A 17,664-nucleotide genomic window follows, 5' to 3' on the forward strand; every position below is an offset into this window, starting at 1 on the left:
GATAAAGAGACTAGACAACACAACCAGGGTTCCAGGGAGCACCTCGGGGTCTGTCTGTGTCCTGCAGCTCCAAAGAATTGCTCTTATTGCCAAGTCCTATCTCCCCTGCCACAAAGGACTGTACAACCAGTGGCTACTTAGCCACACTGACTGAGCTTGGGATCCACGTCTTAGGTAATACACACCCTTGTAGAACTCGATTCACCCTGGGTCTAGAATATTTTTGAGACAGGTGAACAAAATTAGTTCTCTCTTCATCGCTGAAGCGTCGTTTTAAAAGGCCAGTTGAGATTCTGAGCCTGGACCGGTATGGTGTCCTTGCACTCTTGCAGTGCTGATCTAGATAAATATTCATTGCTCAATCTGAATAATAAATATTTCATGAGTACATAACTCCTGGAATGCTACAGAACAAAGCATTTCTATGCACATGTCTAAGCTAAGCATGCAACACTTATTGACTATTTGCATTCTAGTAGTGCCTAGAAACCTCTACCCAGAACAGGACCTAAATATATCAAGCGATCAGAACCCAGATATCCTGAGTCCTAGCCCACTACCTTAACCACTAAGCTATCTTTGCTCTGTACATTTAAGCACCTTGCCCAAACTCACCTGTGTGTGCACACAGCTTGGGTAATTACACAGGTAACTATCCCTGCACACATATGCACAAACACCTGGTTCTCGCATTCAAACCCACATTTTGGTGCACAAATGCAGCAGTTGCAGGCTCATCAGAACTTTTCAGGCCTGTTTAGGGACCTGTACTTAAGGGGGGCCTTCCTTATATGGTCTGTGAATATACAGGAACCACTTCTTCCCCTACAAAAATGCAGCCATTTCTGGAGTGAATAAGGAGCTTGATCTTGGCATTGAACCAAACGTAACAACAATTTTGTTCTATTAGTTAAGAACACTAACAAGTGTGGGTTTGGTTTTAACACTAGGAATGCGCAAGCTAGAACCCGCTTAAGTCCCTGGGCTAAATCCTGAGCTTCGCACTCAGCCCTTATTAAGGCCAAAATGAAGGGTATGCATACACCCGGAGCTGGAGGCATCATTTCCTTTTTGGTTCGACTTACCCATGCTAGCTTTGATCAAGTTAGAGTGCTAAAAATAGCAGCATAGTCACAAAGGCACAGCCAACGGGAGGCACTTGCTGACCCCAAACACCATCTCATCCGAGACCCTAGGTACACTGTCGTGCGCTAGCCCATCCCGCTGCCCACAGCTACCCTGCTATTTTTAAAGTGCTCACTTGGTCAGAGCTAACTTGGGTACGTCTACCCGGGCTGGAAATCATACCTCCGGCATAGACGTGCCCTGAGTGAAGACCCAGGGCCTCATCCCAGTGGCATGGACTTGCATAGGAATCAGATCACACCTGATTTGGCCCACTGACCTCAAATGGAGCTCGGTCAGCCTGCATACAAGGGCAGAAGCTGGGAAAGGAACTCAGGATTCAGTCACCAATGAGAGGCTTTGTGCTGCTCACTCCTCTCGCCCTCTGCTGCTGCTGCTGCATTAGACACGCGAGCAGATTTTTACAGCAGGGTTCAAATCCAGTCAGGACAGAGCCCGAGACGAGGTCCCCGAGCCCTCTGGACAAGAGTTTCTTTCCAGTGTGTTGAATTGCCTCTCTGGGCAACAACGCAAAATGACAGGAATAGATGCTAATGGAGTAAAACATCCTCTACCTGTAACAAGAAAACCAATACATGTAGCCCCTAGCCCAAGGCCACAGGCAAAACCCAGGGGAGCTGTGCACTTTTAACTGATGGCTAGATATGCCCCACGTCCCTACACCCATCCAGGCCCCAGATGTTCACATCTCAGGACTCTTAGCAAGAGCTCATCAGCTGATGTCAAGTTGCATGACAGGGGTGGGAGGCTCCAGCAACTAGGACCCAAACCATATAGGGTATCAAAGATCAGTGTAGGCATCCTGAACTGCCCCCCAGGAAGTTGGTGTGGTCTACAGAGCACTGGCATCATGTAGAAGAGAACCCGCCAGGAGAGATGCTGAACATCTCCAGCTCCCATTGCTGGCAAATGCTGCCGTCTCAATACACAGCCTGTTCCCAGCCTCCCCCAGCTGACTTGCAAGGAGCCGAGAACCAGGCCAGAGTCACAGCTGGCACCATGGCAGACACAGGGTCACAACGCAGTGGGCAGGGGTGGGAAGGGATGTGCCCAGGATCCTGAAATCCCTTATCTAGTGATCTCTAAAGCATCCCTGTGCAGCTCACCCTTTGATTAAAGACCCACTCAGCAGCCAACCGTTCTGTGGGTTTCCTTTTGAGGACTGAGTGACCCAAAGCGCATCTCACTGGCTCAGACTGCAAATGCAATGAGCCAGAACATTTCTGCACAATGCAAGGATGGGGAGAGACACTCTGTTCAGCTGGTCCCAGCTTCTGTGACATCAGCCATGGAACCACGAGCGAAATATCACAGCCCTGGAATGAGGCTCAGCGGCAAAGCTCAGCAGAGCCTAGAGCACTCAGAGAGCCTGGGAGCGGCTTCTCTTTAAAAATAAGATAATTTCCCTCCTGCTCTCTCTCTCTCTCATGTATCTTTTGATCATATGATCTGAATGAGCTGAAGGTAAAAATATCACAGCAGGTAACAAAGAGGTGCAAATAATGAGAGGACAAGAACCCCCCTGAATCCTCGTCCTAGTCTCAAGTGAGATGCTACAAGGAGCTGAAGAGGGCCCAAGGACTGTGTTTGAAATGGGGCAGGAGAGGAGTGATTTCCACTCCTCCCCCCACACACACACACACCCCAACCCCTCTCCTCTTGCTCCAAAAAGCTGATATAATCTTGAGTCCAAACAGGCAACATTCGAAAGTGACTTTCTGCCTCCTATCCTCAGCTCTAAAATGTCCAATGTGCTTCAGAGCCCTAGTTGAGTTCCTCTCCTCAGGCTCTGCAAAGGGTCCCGATTACCTGGCTGTTACCGGTCGCTCTCCCCATCCATTCCCACTGGTTCCTGCAGTCCCAGGAAGCTGAAAGAGGACGAAATCAGCACTGGGCGGGGAGGATGGGGAGAAAGGACTCGGGAAGCCGAACATACTCAATGAATGAATAATTCAGCTGCTAACAGCTTTACTGGTGCATCCTCCAGGCCTGGAGACTCTTCCCCTGGAGCTAGGTTACCCTTTTACATAACTGGATCTTGCATCTAGCTAGCAACTTGCATCCCAAAGCACTTAAACATGAAACACACCCCCACTGAAATGCACCCACCTCTGGGGCGGGGGATGGGGGGCAGTAGCACAGCACATAGCACACTCATAGGAACGTGGGAGAGGAGGTATTTTGGATCCGGATACAGAGGCAAACCCCTGCTCTCATGGAAAGTGCCTCTGGATGCAGATACGTGGCAGAGAGGCAAATGCTCAAATCCCCATGCAGACAGAACCTCACCTCCAAAAGCTGGCACGCAGTCATCTAGATACCCAAGCCGGCAATCCCAGTGAGCCAGGGGGCCAGATCCTCAGCTGGAGCAAGTCAGCCTAGCTCTGTAGGTAGTTCACTCTGGCTGAAAAGCACTCAGCTGTCCCCTTCATACAGCAAGGCCTAAATTGCTGGACTCAGAGGGGAGTCTGAGCACCAAAATTGAGATGAGAAGAATCCTGGTTCAAAGGCATTGTGATGCTGCAGCAGCGGCTCTAGCCCTGGGGCACCCACCACACTCAGAAGCATAAGAAAAGAAAATCTGAGTTAAATAAACAGATTCCCCAATCTTTGTGCTCTGCACCTATCCCAGCGCTTGCCAAAACGGTACAGGAGCAGCTGTTCAAAGTTAATTCTGCTCATTCCACCAGAGGATCCACACGGGCAGCTGTATGTGACAGCCCATGAGTTACTACAGCAAAAGATAGGCCCCCCTTCCTGTTTACCATTTCAAAATACAGCATCCGTGTTTGTACAGCACCTGGCACAACAGAGCCCTGATCTGTTTGAAGTCTCTAGGAACAACGGCCATGTAAGCATTACATCCACAGATCTAGAAAATTGTGTCCCCCCCCGGCCTCCAATCCCAGGTTTTCAGTTACAAAAAAGACGCAGAGCGCAAACGCACGGAAAGAGTGCGACGGTGCATTTCCCCTTCTCAGTTTCCACTGAGCTCAGCTGCAGCTGAGCTATTTGGACAGCGAGAGCGTCTGGGATTTATTCACGGAAGAAAGAGGAAAGCAAAGCACAGCCCCAGCCTCTCCACGCCAGGCGAGCGCTTTATCAGCACATAATGAGCCCGTCTTGATGGCTCGTTCTATTTCAAATGAGAGATTCGCCCGCCCACCCCCCACTCCAAAGGCTGGATCCGAAATCTAGCAAAAGGCACGGTAACTAATCGGATGATGTGTGCATTTCCAGGTTCCTGGGCTGTAAATCCGCAGCTCTGGTTGTCGCTCTGCCCAAGTTAAACCCACTTAACAAATGTCAGGACGTTCACAAGTGGATATTAATGCTGCTGGCCAGTTCTGGTTTGCCTGCTCCATCTATCCTGCTCGGAAAGAACTGCCAAGTCCACTTACCCCACCCTGAGTGCCCCGCTCCTAGGCTGGCTTTCTGTAACTCGATTATCAATGGAAGCATTCAGAGAGCGGCTCAGCTTAATGTTATTGAGCCATTAATTAGCATTTGCTAGTGTCATCTGCTCGCCTGGAAAGCCGAGGTGATGTGTGGGAATGGTACCTTAGGCTAGGGAGGGTTGGATCCTTCATTCCCAGTGGGTGCAGTTCCACTGGCACAGGCTGTAGCCTGGCACAGGATTTTGGGATTTTAACATGCAGTCATCTAACCTGAGCCCACCCGAGTCCTGCCAACACCACAGCCTCCATAACAGCTACCACCACAGGTGTGGTCTTTGAGCCCTGATGCGACCAACTGCAAAAATACCCCGCTTCTATGGTGCTTCGCAGCAGTACTTGCATTGGTTGTGCCTGTTCCTTGAGAGCACCATGCTGCAGTTCTTGGGCCCAGCAGTGGACGAATGGCACTTGGCTGGGAGATGGCATTATCCCACAAAGGGAGATGGAAGCACGAGATTATGGAGTTTTTAACATCTCTCATTCAATGCTCGGCAAAATGGCCCGTTTTAGTGCCCCCAGGACAGTTGGGTGGCACTTCCTGCCAACAATGCCATAAAATGATGAGTTGGAAAAGTGTCTGGGCAGTGGTAAAGGTGTTAAATGAATAGCTCAGGTCTGTCTTTGGATGGAGAGGGCAGCGCATCCATATTACCGCTGTGTCATTCGCTCCGTTACACAGGGAAGCTGCCGAGGGTGGTAGCTTGTCTGCAAGCTGTTTTGTGCTGCAGACTGAATTATACCTGGAACTTGTGTCTTGGCAGTAAGACAGCAAGAGGTGGGGGAGCAGGGCAGAAGCAGCAGCACCTAGTGAGCGGAGCACACCACTAGGAACACCCTATCCTTGATTTTAGCTTTGCCAGTGACTCACTGCAGGAACTTAGAAAACTCCCAGCCCTTCCCTGCCTCAGTTTCTCCAAATGAAGAGAAAAATACTAACCCACCTCATAGCAACGTAGCTAGGGTTTATGGGCCCAACCCGTTAAGGTTCCGAGCACCCTCAAGCTGAGGGGCTGAGTCCATCTTTACACTGGGTCAGATTCTCAGCTGGCATAAATAGGCATAGCCGCCTTGACTCCAGTGGGTCTTTGGTCATTTCTACCAGCTGAGGACCTGGCCCTAACTGTCTATTAGTCTTTATAGCCCTGGCATCCTGCCTGCATCTCGTCCTCTATAGCGCACCTTGGCTCTCACTGGCGTCATCCCGATGTATTCAGACCCATTTTTACGTAGCATCATTTCTCACTCAGCTTGATTGCAATGGCCTTGAACACAGGATGCTTTAAATAAACCTCTGCGTTGCATTAAGTGCTGGTGGTTTACAGCTGTCACACTAGAGGGTTCGTACTTCCCAGCCTGATTTGTAGACCCCTTACATGACTAACTTCCCTGCTGGCATCTGACTGCCTAGCTCCTCTAGAGCTGCCTCTTCCAGCTGCCTACAATCAATGGTTTCCATAGCAGGAGTGTTGCCTGATAGCTGGAGAACCAGGAGCTGGGACTCCTGCGTTCTCCACCTGGCTTTGCCAGTGACTCACTCATGCCCATCACTTAAGGACTGTCTGCACTGGAAGCGGAGGTGTGGCTGCAGCCCACAGACGTATCCAGGCTAGCTTGAGTGACAATAGCATGAAGCCATGGTAGCCCAGCCTGCACAACCCACCTGGGGTATGTACTCTAGGCTAGCTCATGCTGCCTCAACTGTTCTTGTTGCTGGAGCTGGCTAGATCAAAGCTAGAGCATGTCTCCACATGTTGCAATCACACATCTGAATGCAGCATAGATATGACAACATCCTCTGTGTTCCCCACCCCTCCACATACACCCCTGTTACAAAGGAATATTATACTAAACCCAGGGCCATCCAGTGGTTCACAGCTGTCACCATGCCACCCCCTGTGCCTCTGGCCACTTCCCAACGACAGTGAGGGTAGAACGCAGACCTTCCTGCTCCAAAAGCCCTGTTCCTCTGTGACGGAGAATCTCCATTAGCTGTTCACCTTACAGGACCTATGTCACACAGTTCCATTCAATGCAGGGCAATGGTGCTTACATACATTGCTATAACAGACTGGTTACTCACCTACCTCCCGAGAATGATAGACGATATCGCTTTAGTCATCTGTAAAACAGGATACCCATCCCTCCTAACACACCACTACCTCTCATGAAGAGCTTGGAGATCCCCAGCTGAAAGCTGCCATCTCGGTACAGAGCATTATTACATTGTCCCTATTGGCTTCTAGGGGGCTCCCATGTTGCTCCTACATCACTGACAAATGGTGCAATTGTAGCCCACTCACTGTGGCGCTCTGTCACCCTCTAGCGGAGGCCAGGGCTGCAGATATAGACGCTGCTACAGCCTTAGCTAGCAGAGTTGGGTCTTTTAGCTTAGGCAAAAGAGGCCTCTGCTTTTCAGACCAGAGCTCCTGGGCTCAATTCCCTTTGCCAGTGAGACTCGCTCAGAGACATGATGTTATGCAACCAAGTTAATCTGGCCCTACGGTGCTCCGTGCCCACTGAAATCAATTGATGGTGTGGCCACTCAGCATCTCTGGCCAACAGGAATTGGTTTCCAGGGTCCTCGGTGCCATACTTTTAAGGATTCAGCATCCAAATATAGGACTGGATTCCCCCAGGAGCTCTCCTCCCATTTAAGCACCTAAAGAAAGGCCAGATTTCTAAGACAGCTTGGCCCTCCCAGCAGCTGGCGTCATCACACCGACAGCCAGATTTTCACAAGAACTCAGCACCCAGCATCCTGAGCTCTTGTGAAAAATCTGACCACTTACGTTGGTGCTAGGCTCTTTTGAAAACCTCGCTCCACCTGCATAAGCTTTTCAATAAGGGCTGGGTGAGTGGCTCTGTCCTGGCTGCAGTGTGGCTGCTTCCCTCGTGGACAGCTTTGTCCGGTGAGTGGGACAAAGGGGGAAACAATTGTTAATAGATCTGCACCTTCCATTTGCTCAGCTTTCCGAAGTCACAATGTGCTAGGCAAACCCACCGGGTATCAGTAAGTCAGAAGCTGGTGGTGGGAATCATGGCAGATCTTGGGCAGTGAGGATTCCAATGCAAGTGAGTGGCTGATGCTTTGCACTTAGATGGTAGCTGTGGCTTGTCCCAGCTACCTCAGATTCAAAGATATCACCACAAGAAGAGGCATCCTTCATTCCCAATGCAGCACAAGCACTTCAGAGCCAGGGGAAATGGTCAGGCCACAGTATCCTCATGCTTAAGCCATGGAGTGAGACATCAGCTTGCCAGGCCAAATTCGACCTTCAGTTTAAATCGAGTACACTCCTTACAGGGCAACTTCAAGGGCACTTTCATCCAAGCTCTCAAAGCCCAAAGGCACTTTCAAGTCAACAAGGGTGCAGACATGCAGTTTGAGCAGAATTTGGCTTGCTCACTATATCCTACAGACAGACTCAGGGCACATTCCCGCTCCCATGTTGCTGCTGGAAAACCTTCCATCTTCTGCAACAGAGGCTGAATTCATGCTGAACACCCCCCGAGCTGGCTATCCGGGTGTCCATTAGAGTGGGATTCTGCTCTGAAAAGCAGCCATGTTACAAATGCCTTCCTCCCTTTAGAACCTACAAACATCAGCAGTTCCTTCCCCCCGCCCCAAACTCCTGTTAAGCCAGCTGAGCCAACACAGCTCTGGGAGAGGGAAGCGGATTCCACTCCGGTTCATGCAGCAGCACTAAAATCTTTGGCAGGGTTCTCGTTGCCGAGCCAAGTTCTGCCCTGCGTTGGAGCTGTGCAGACAGGCCCATGGAATCATTTGTAAAGGGACCACTCAGGGTAGCAAAATTAAGTCTACTCAAGACTGCAGGCTGGGAGTTGCTACTTTATTTAAACTGCATCACAAGGGGGGGGGGTGCTAAATCAGGAAGTAAGAGAAGGGTGGAACATAGCTCCACCCTAAAATACTCTGGGTATCCCAGTTAACCCTATCGTGACCACTTGACTACAGAATCTGTTACCAATGATAATTCTGCAAGAGTAATAAAGATACCACCTCTGTCCCCACCCCAACTCCCCGCTTGAATCCCAGACTTTAGGGTGAATTTTCAGGGCTGGCAGTTGGGGGGGGGGGGGAAAGAGTCTTTTTAGTCATCAACTCAGCAAAAGTGGCATGAAGGTGAAACACTTGAAGCCTGCAGCACCTTGTCTGCAGAGGTTTCAATCAAACTGTTCTTGAAGGGAACAATCTGCTCCCAACAAAGGTTTTTCCATGCAATTTCAAGCAGACAGTACTGCTCATCCCCCTAGGCCACCACTAACAGTTAAACTCCAATTCCAGAGTTTTTATTGCCAGCCCTCATGTACCAAGCAGAAGACACCTGGCAGGGTTATTCAGACCTCAGCTGGAATTGGCAGTTTCAGCAGCAAGAGGCCATTCACTTTTGACTTGTAAAGAGAGCCAATTTGGTCTGGCAATCATTGAGGGTATGTCTATGCTACAGAGACTGTACTGGCACAGGTATGTTGGCATAGACAACAAATATTGCGCCCCCACAACGTCAGACTTCCTGGAGCAGAAGCCACATTGCAACTGCCAAGCTTCCAAAGAGTCTCTGGGATTCCAACCATAGAGCTCCCAGTAATGGGAGCGAGAATTATGGGGCCAGATCCTGGTCTCATTTAAATCAGTGCAAGTTCAGCCGTGAATGGGAGCAAGACTGAGCCCTTTTGAAAATCTTGGGCTATTTCTTCAGCTGATGGAAATGAATGGGGCTCTGTTGACTTCACTAGAGGTATGTCAATGTACAGCAGCTGAGGATCTGGCCCATAAGGTGTAAACACAAACACCCATACTAAAGCCACATTGTTTGCCTGACAAGTGAAATGGGCACAAGCAGAGCCTTCAAATTAGGGGGGTAGAAATTCAGCAGGGGACCAGAAGTGGTTAGAGGTCCTCATTACAGAGCAGTTAAGTGAAATTCTTCCATAACACCATAAGTCAGATGGTCCTCCTAGTGCTTTGAGAGATTAGATCATACCCTAAGGGAAAGCAAGGGCATTTGTAGCATGCAGAGATCACAGGATTTCACAGCATCGAGGCAGTTCTTTGCATGCTGCATACCAGCTCTAGGGGGGGACGAACTCTTACTCTGAATGGTGCAACTGCATTGATTTCTATGCAATTACATCCATGTACCTGGGAGCAGAATTTGGCCTGGGGTTCCCAAACGGTTATAATTTAGGTCACCGTAACAGCTCTGCAATACAAAATTGAGTTTATTGGAGCCGTATTGTAGCACTGTCACATTGCACGAATGTGCCCACTGCCCAATGATTTCGGAGGACTGTAGAGGCATTCATTCAGCTTCACCAGCCCGTGCAAGGTAGGAAAGAAAAGATTGCACCCAAATTACATATGAGTAAACTGAGGCACAGAACAATTGAAATGATTTGCTCAACTCAATGGCTATTAGCCAGGATGGGCAGGGATGGTGTCCCTAGCCTCTGATTGCCAGAAGCTGAGAATGAATCACTCGATGATTCTCTGTTATGTTCGTTCCCTCTGGGGCACCTAGCACTGGCCACTGTCAGAAGACAGGACATTGAGCTAGATGGGCCTTTGGTCTGACCCAGTATGGCCGTTCTTAAGTGACTTCACCCATCAAAGTCACCTGTTGAGCTGAAAATAGAAACCAGGAGTCCTGCCTCTTAGTTCCCTGCTCTAACCACTAATCCACATCTTTACAGAGCTGGAGAGGAGAACCCACAAGTCCTGCCTCCCAGGCAGGGGCACCATTTCAGAAAAAAATTGGGGCAGCGGGGGGTGCAAAGATGTGTCAGCGTATAGAAAATTATATGTGAATATGTTATTTCCTGCAACATCGGGGGATGCAAAAGTGGAGCATATAGACCTGCCAGAAGTCTGAGGAAGTGCCAGACTAAAGGTCTGGGGAGGCAACTGCCCCCTTTGACCCATAGCAAATTATGCCCCTGCTCCCAGTCCCCCGCTTGAACCCTTAAACCACATTTCCTCCCAGGGCCGCCCAGAGGATTCAGGGGGCCTGGGGAAAGCAATTTTGGGGGCCTCTTCCATAAAAAAAGTAGCAATACTATATTGTCATGGGGGCCCCTGTGGGGCCCAAGGCAAATTGCCCCACTTGTGTGTCCCGTCCCCCCGGCGGCCCTGTTTCCTCCTCCCTACTGGAAAGAGGTGCTGCTAATGAAGTGACTGAAATCCACTAATCCTAGATAGCATGGACTCCCCAGTGCAAAAGCTCAACAAGGAGAGATCCTCCCTTGGTTTCGCTGCTGCGGCTGTTGTGAGTTTAAACCAGCATCAAGACCCTTTTCTCCACCTGCTAATCCTTTGGAGAGCAAGGACAGTCTTATCACAGCATAATATTCCAATTAGCTTGCACTAGTTTTTGCCCACTTGAGAGGCTATTATGGGAGACTTTGCTTTGGCTGTAGATTTTGCTGCCAAGCCTGTGTTAAGTACAGCAGAAAGGAGGTGGGGGGAGGGAGAAGTAGTCAAGAAATGGCTTAAACAAAGTGGAAGCCTAAAGAATTCAGGTTAAGTTACCCCAGTATTTGTTTGCCTAAGCAAGAAAAGTAGCCCCAGGGCCATGAGCAAGTTCTTAATAGAAAAACACAGGCCCTGTACTTAAACAAAATAAATTTAATTAAAATGAGGCCCCAATTCAATGATGCCTGGATTAACTAGCAAGGCCAATACCATGAGCTCTTATATAATCATGACCCAATTAAAAGAGAGCTAATATCTACCTCCATTGGATGTGGTCCAGCTAATGGCAACATCTTCTGCATGTTCATTTTTTAAAGGAAAGTGGAGCGCTACTAAGTAGAAATCTCTGAAACATACTGTTCATAATAAATAAATTTCATCAACAACATTCCAAAGGGAAGTAGCAGCCTTCATTTAGGTCATTATAAAACTGTTCTCCCCCTCACGTGGGGCCTGACCCAAAGCCCATTGAAGTCAATAGAAAGAGATTCCCAATGGGCATTGGATCAGGCTATCTGAATACATGTAACTGCAGGCAAGTTCTCCCTCTTCTGTCCTTCGTAAAACAGAGCCAATTTTAATCCCTTGCTTTCAAGGATTGTATCGCACCAAAAAGGAAAGGCAAGGCAGACTGGGAGAATGTATCAGCTAGAGATCAGAGAATGTGACAGAGTGACAGGCAGAGAAACAAAGCAGAGTTTCTGATTTGAACCAGCATTGATTATACTAATAAACAATCCTAACCAAAGCATCGGAGTTGGAAGAAGTCAGTCTTCATTTCTGCTTGTACAAATGCAATGAAACCTTTACATTAATTTTTGATAACCACTCGCTAACTGGGGCAGCTCAGGCATAGAATGACAGAACTGCCCAAATTTCAGCTCATCAGAAATATATCAGCTGCAGACCGGGGCCCAGGATCTTGCCACATACACATCACCCCCATCCCATGTGCAAGTCCCAGGATATCACTCTACTAATAACTGAAAACTCACTGTCCACACACCCCTTTTCCAACCAGCCATCACTGGAAGTCTTCAATACTGGCAGATAGGCAAGCCAGTTTCAGTGGAGCATATCCTGATGTCCCCAGAGAAGCTTCTTGCTGGGCGGTGATGTGTAATGCATGTGCATATAAAGTTGTTACATTTCAGAGAGGTGGCACCCTTATTGCTACAAGAAGACTATGGGGGAAAGAGCCTGAGTGAGCCAAGTAGCAACATTAAGGGGCCAGCACAAAATTAGCAGAAGAATACTCAGAGTGGGAGAAGAGGAGAGGGGAGATGAGAGAGATCACTTGATCATTACCTGTTGGTTTACTCCCTCTGGGGCACCTGGCACTGGCCACTGTCAGCAGACAGGATACGGGGCTGGATGAACCTTTGGTCTGACCCAGTATGGCCATTCTTATGTTCTTATTTTATGGTGGTTTATGATTAGGTGAAGCTGTTTTCAGCACACTGATTTTCTTCCACTACCTTCAAATATTCAGGAGAGCGAAAGACAACCAGGTAAGCAATGCAAAAGTTGAAAACCACAGTTTTCCCCCTGATATTTTGTGACAATATTTCTGGGCCTCAACTGATAAAGAAACTGTCAGCCAATAGCCCCGTGCACTTGCCAGTCTGATATTGACAAGAGGCAACACAGGGCTTAATTTGTGCCAGGGCTGAGCCCCGGCACTTCTGGGCTTGCTGCATCAGTTATCAAAGTGAAAAAATTGCTTGAGCCCTGGCATCTCATTCATTACAAATTAAGCACTGAGGCCATGGAAAGCTGTCAGGGAAGTTGGGGAACTGGGATTGAAAGGAAGGCGGGGGAAGGGAGATTTTGTTCTGAGTGTAAACTTCTAGGTCACTTCCCTCTCTGCTTTTTGTATCTCTAGATCCAACACCAGAGTATCTCATCCTCTCACAATCATTTATCCTGTGAGGTAGGGAAGAGTATTATCCCTATTGTACAGATGGAGAACTGAGGCACAGAGACACTTGCCCAAGGGCACATGGAGCATGAAATTGAAGCTGGATCTACAAAATCCAGGGCTAGCACACTAACCATGGGGCCATCCTTCCTCTCTCAGAGAATGCTATGAAGCAGGAAGGTTGCCCAAACTGATGGGAGTCAGGGAGAACCTGCCTTCAGAGGAGGTTTTACTATAACTACAGGGGCATCGGGCACCTTCCTCTGAAGCAACTGGTGCTGGCCACTGTGAGAGATAGGACCCATGGCCTGACCTATGTTCCTGTGATTTACCCCTCACTCCCTTCAGCCAGCTCCCACCCCAGGACCAAAATCAATGACAAAAAGACTCCGATATCTGAATGAAGGAGAAGTGTGATGTATTCCTGGAAGAAGAAAAGGAGCAATTGCAAAAATTTTCCCCCAGATAGTACTACATCTGGGAGCATGTTTTGAAACTGCAGCAGGGATTGAGAGAGGAGGGGGGCTGTCTCCACACCCTGTCCCCTTAAGTCCTGAGCTGCACTGGATTGGCAGAGGTGAACCTTTTCCCAGTTCAATGCCTTCTCTCCCCCTGAGCAGCAGGAACTTCTGCAAGGAAAGAGACCTGAATTCAGGATCTCCATCTTGTTTCCTTTAACTGCCAGGCTGTCCGAGGACCGGAGAAGTGAGCTGAGCTCTTGATTTAACTACTGGTATTTCCCTGAGCTCCTGGAGGCATTCAACCTATCTGATGGTCTCTCTTCACCCACAGGCTGTGCCTAGAGCAATCAGCCAGCGCATGAGACCACCTCCACCACTCCACTTCTCTCCTCCAACCCAACCTTGTATTGTTCCCACTTCAAACCCAGAGCCAAAGGTCAGCCAGCAACAAGGATGACTCATCTCTGAGCCTCCTAAGTGCAGACACAAGTATTATGATGATGGTGGTTTTGTGAGACAAAAGCATCCTGCTATGGATGAGCAGAGCACAACAAACTTATGACATTTAAAATACATTATAATAGAAAGGTGGGCGGTGGGCATCCAACAAGTTACCCTTGGGCTATCAGATACCAAACCGATTTTCTCTCAAAAAGAACCCCCAGCTCTGCTGTTACAACAGCTTGGACTAGAGGGCCCCAGCCCCCAAAAGAACCACACACAGGGATGCATTTGTACCCAGGATACAGATAAGGTGTGGATCCAACCTTCTGGGGTGGTTCCTCTGCAGAGCACCAGCACCTCTGGCTTATTGGAAATGTAAAGGCTGATAGGAAGCTGGCCTCATGCCCCTGATCTTTACATACGACGGAGAAAACATGCAGCCTCACACTCCATTTACAACAACTCCACTGGCCCTAACAAGGGTAGCTGCTATTTACTCTGCAATGGCAACACGCACCTGTGCCCTTCTGCTGTGGGTGGAAGCCCGAGCAGCTAGTCCTTCCAGCCTCTTCCATCTCTCCTGGGAAGCCAGGAGGGCTCGATCCCAGGGCAGCAATGCAAAGCGGATGCCAGGGAAGAGACAGCCTGACCAGTAACTACAGGTGCCTGGATCTATTGGACTGGTCCATTCTGAGTCACACTCCGTTGTTCTCGCATTGGCAAGATCTTCCCCTGCCTCGGTTCGCATTGTCCCCTGCGGAGAGCATTGGAGAATCCTCTCCCCAACAGCTGTAACAGGAGTCCAGCCTCGGCTAGACGGACTGGGCAGGACAAGCAGCAAGCACCAGAGGGCAGCATGTGTATGTGGGGGCGAGGGGGTGCTAGCGGTTAGCAAAAACCAGAGACTGGTTTCCAGTCCCAGAGCCAAGCTCCGGGGAAGGTGGAGGGGCTAATTACCAGGCAGGATTAGCCAAGCAACAAGACCCGCAGGGAGAGGAAAGACAGTCCCCAGCACTACTGGGGGCGCTGAGGATGCAAACTACTAACGATGCAAATCAGTTGAGGAAAGAGTGAAATTGAAACAGCCAAGCAGCCTCGGAAAGCACATTGAATCCGGCTCACTTCGCCGCTGCCCGCTCACCCCGCCAGTGTCCGGATCAGGTTCAGTTGTCTGCTCCTTAGTTCCTTTCATTTGCTTCCCCTGGCAAGCATCTATCTCCACGTTGGGCTTGATTTAATCCCTGTTTAAAGTCTTTCTGCGGCAGTTTAGCTCGGCGCAGTCTGCCTCCCCCGTCCCTTAAAAATGTTAGCGGGGTTCAAACAATCCCTCAGTATTTATGCAGATGCCACATTAAAAGAACAAGGGGGAGAGGGAACAGAACCCAGCCTGCTGCGGAAGATGCATGGTGACTTAAGATCTTATGTGCCTGTTCCTCTGCTGCATCTCTCTCTGCCCCGTGGTATTTGGGTGCTGTTATATTTATGGCAAGAGAGGGACGGTTCCCCCAACCCCCGTCCCCTTCCTGTTCAAACTGTTACCTGCAATCCCAATGATGCCTTGCAGCCTATTAGCAGGACTCTGGCTGTGCTGATGGCTTCAGTAGCATGTCCTCCAACAAGCAAAGCCCCCAGTTCAGAGGTAAAGCGTCTTCCCACTCCTCCCCCCTTGTTCCACGGAAGACTAATAAGGATAGGATAGCTGAATGGGACCTAGGCTCCCCTTTCACCACCCTCCACTCCGCGCCCTCTACACACACCTCGTTAATTACAGCCCTGCAGGTCAGATGGTTTCCAGAGGGGGCATTTTTGGTCTGGAAGACAAGGTGATCTGTCCTCGGGATTGCTCCTTAAAAGCCACTTTTGGCTCGTGGTGAGAAGCCCCGTCCGGACCTGACTGAAAACCCCACCCCACAAGAAACGCACCGACAGGGGTCGGGGGGGAGAAAAACTGAACTTACCCCTCCGCACCCAAGTTGGGCGAAATCCGAATCCTCTCGGCCCTTTCCAAGCCCCTGGCTGCCCGGAGCAGCCTCGCAAGGAGCTGTCCACGGATCCTGTGGTGCTGAAACCTCTGGCTGCCTTCCCACCCTCCGCTTGCCTTTTGCCCAGCAGTTCAATCGATGGCAGTTTTCACTCGTTTTCTTCCCCCAGCACCCAGGGCAACCCGGACAGCGGTGACTAATCTTTTGGTTTGTTTTACGGGGCCACGGCCAGTTCCCCCCTCCTGCAATAGTAATCTCCGAGCCCTTCCCCGGGGCTGCAGCGGAGATTCGCCTTCCTCCACTCCACGCCTTGATAGCAAGGAATAATGCAGACTCGGTCCTGTTTTTGTGGGGGTGCCAATCCCACCCCCCACACACCCCTCCTTGGGCAAGCCGGTTTAGGTACACACGGCTCACCCGGAGGAGCTGCCCACTTGCATGGTGCTGAAAGAGATTCCAAAGCCAGGCGGGAAGGGGGCTCTGTTATCCACCCCAGATCTTGCTGAAATAAAGCTGTATTCCAGGGGCAACGAGGCTGATCCCGCTTCTGCCAGCGCGCATCATCCAGTTGCTTTATTAATTTAAAAGAAACCCTTTAAATTTGACGCATAAGGCAGCGGAACTGCCGCTGGGGAGGGGGAGAGAAAAGGGATTTGCTGGCTGGCGTCGGGGGAAAGGGAGAATCCTTGCTGTCCGTCAGTGCTTGATTTAAAACCTCAAAAAGGTCCTCCAGAAAGAACGAGAGAGATCAGCTGCGAGGGAACGGTCCATGCATTCTCCCCCGCCCGCAGCACTGCAAAGAGAGCGATGTAGGAGATGAGCCAGAGGAAGGGAGCTGCAGTCACGCTAAACTAAATTCAGTCGGATAACATCTGCTCAGCAGCATGCACAGCAGCCAGCGAGAGCGAGCCAGCCTTGGAAGTTTTGCATTGGGAGCTGCGGTGAAGCCCCAGGCTCTGATTTTGGCCAACCTTTTAAAGCACTAGTACACCTTGGCATTGGCGGGGAAGGAGACTCAGAGGATCGTGTGTACAAATGCACTTCACATCCATCCTACACCCATCCATAAAGGCTGGCGCACACGCCCTACACTCACAAACCCTGACACATCTCACATCCAGCACACCCTCGGCATCTCTGCAAATCCACACACCCGAAAGTGAAGGCAGGGATTCCATAAGAAAACCTCATTCCCCTCCCTTACCCCTCCCACACACCCCACTCGAGCCCCTTTTTAAGTAGGGCTGTAAAAACAACGCACCCCTCCAAGTCAGGTCTAAAACTTTAGGCTAGTTGTCCCTGCTAAGACTTCCTGTTTAGAACTAAAACCACAATTCTCTAAGCTCTAGGAAGGATGGGTTTGACAGACAGCCTCGTGGCTTATCATTTCTAGCGCATCTTTTCACTCCTTTAATGCAAGAAACGTCTGGTTAACGTTGCTGTCCCTAAGGAGGTTGGGTATCTAGCAGTATGTGTTTGATAGACAGATCATTTAAGGAGCAGCAAGTGCCTGTGAGCAACAACTAATTTTCCGTGAGTATTTTTATAGTAAGTATGACAGCTGTTACAACGCTCAGACTTCTTGGGGTCTAGTCATGGCTCTGCCATGGTTCAAAATGAAGAGTGTTGAGAAAGTCCCTTCCCCCTTGCCTCAGTTTCCCCACCTGTAAAATGGGGATAATGGTCTCGACTACCACTCAGGCTTGCGACCGAATTCAAGCAATCGCTCTTTACAGAGAGCTCTTTGAGATCCTCAAAT

The 17,664-nt window shown here is 49.7% G+C and overlaps 1 protein-coding gene across 3 annotated transcripts in view; it reads right to left on the bottom strand.

Annotated features, from left to right (window-relative positions):
- Window positions 1-16,773, bottom strand: part of GRM4 (glutamate metabotropic receptor 4) — a 230,659-nt gene extending 213,886 nt beyond the window's left edge. For 2 of the 3 annotated variants that reach the window (XM_050953022.1, XM_050953024.1), the window contains exon 1: window positions 15,882-16,773. The gene's annotated coding sequence lies outside the window, so the exon portion shown is untranslated. The remainder of the gene's footprint in view (window positions 1-15,881) is intronic. The other variant, XM_050953023.1, reaches the window with a different exon arrangement.
- Window positions 16,774-17,664: the final 891 nt, after the last annotated feature.

Source organism: Gopherus flavomarginatus, chromosome 5 (genome assembly GCF_025201925.1).
Source record: "Gopherus flavomarginatus isolate rGopFla2 chromosome 5, rGopFla2.mat.asm, whole genome shotgun sequence".
Classification (NCBI taxonomy): Eukaryota; Metazoa; Chordata; order Testudines; family Testudinidae; genus Gopherus; species Gopherus flavomarginatus.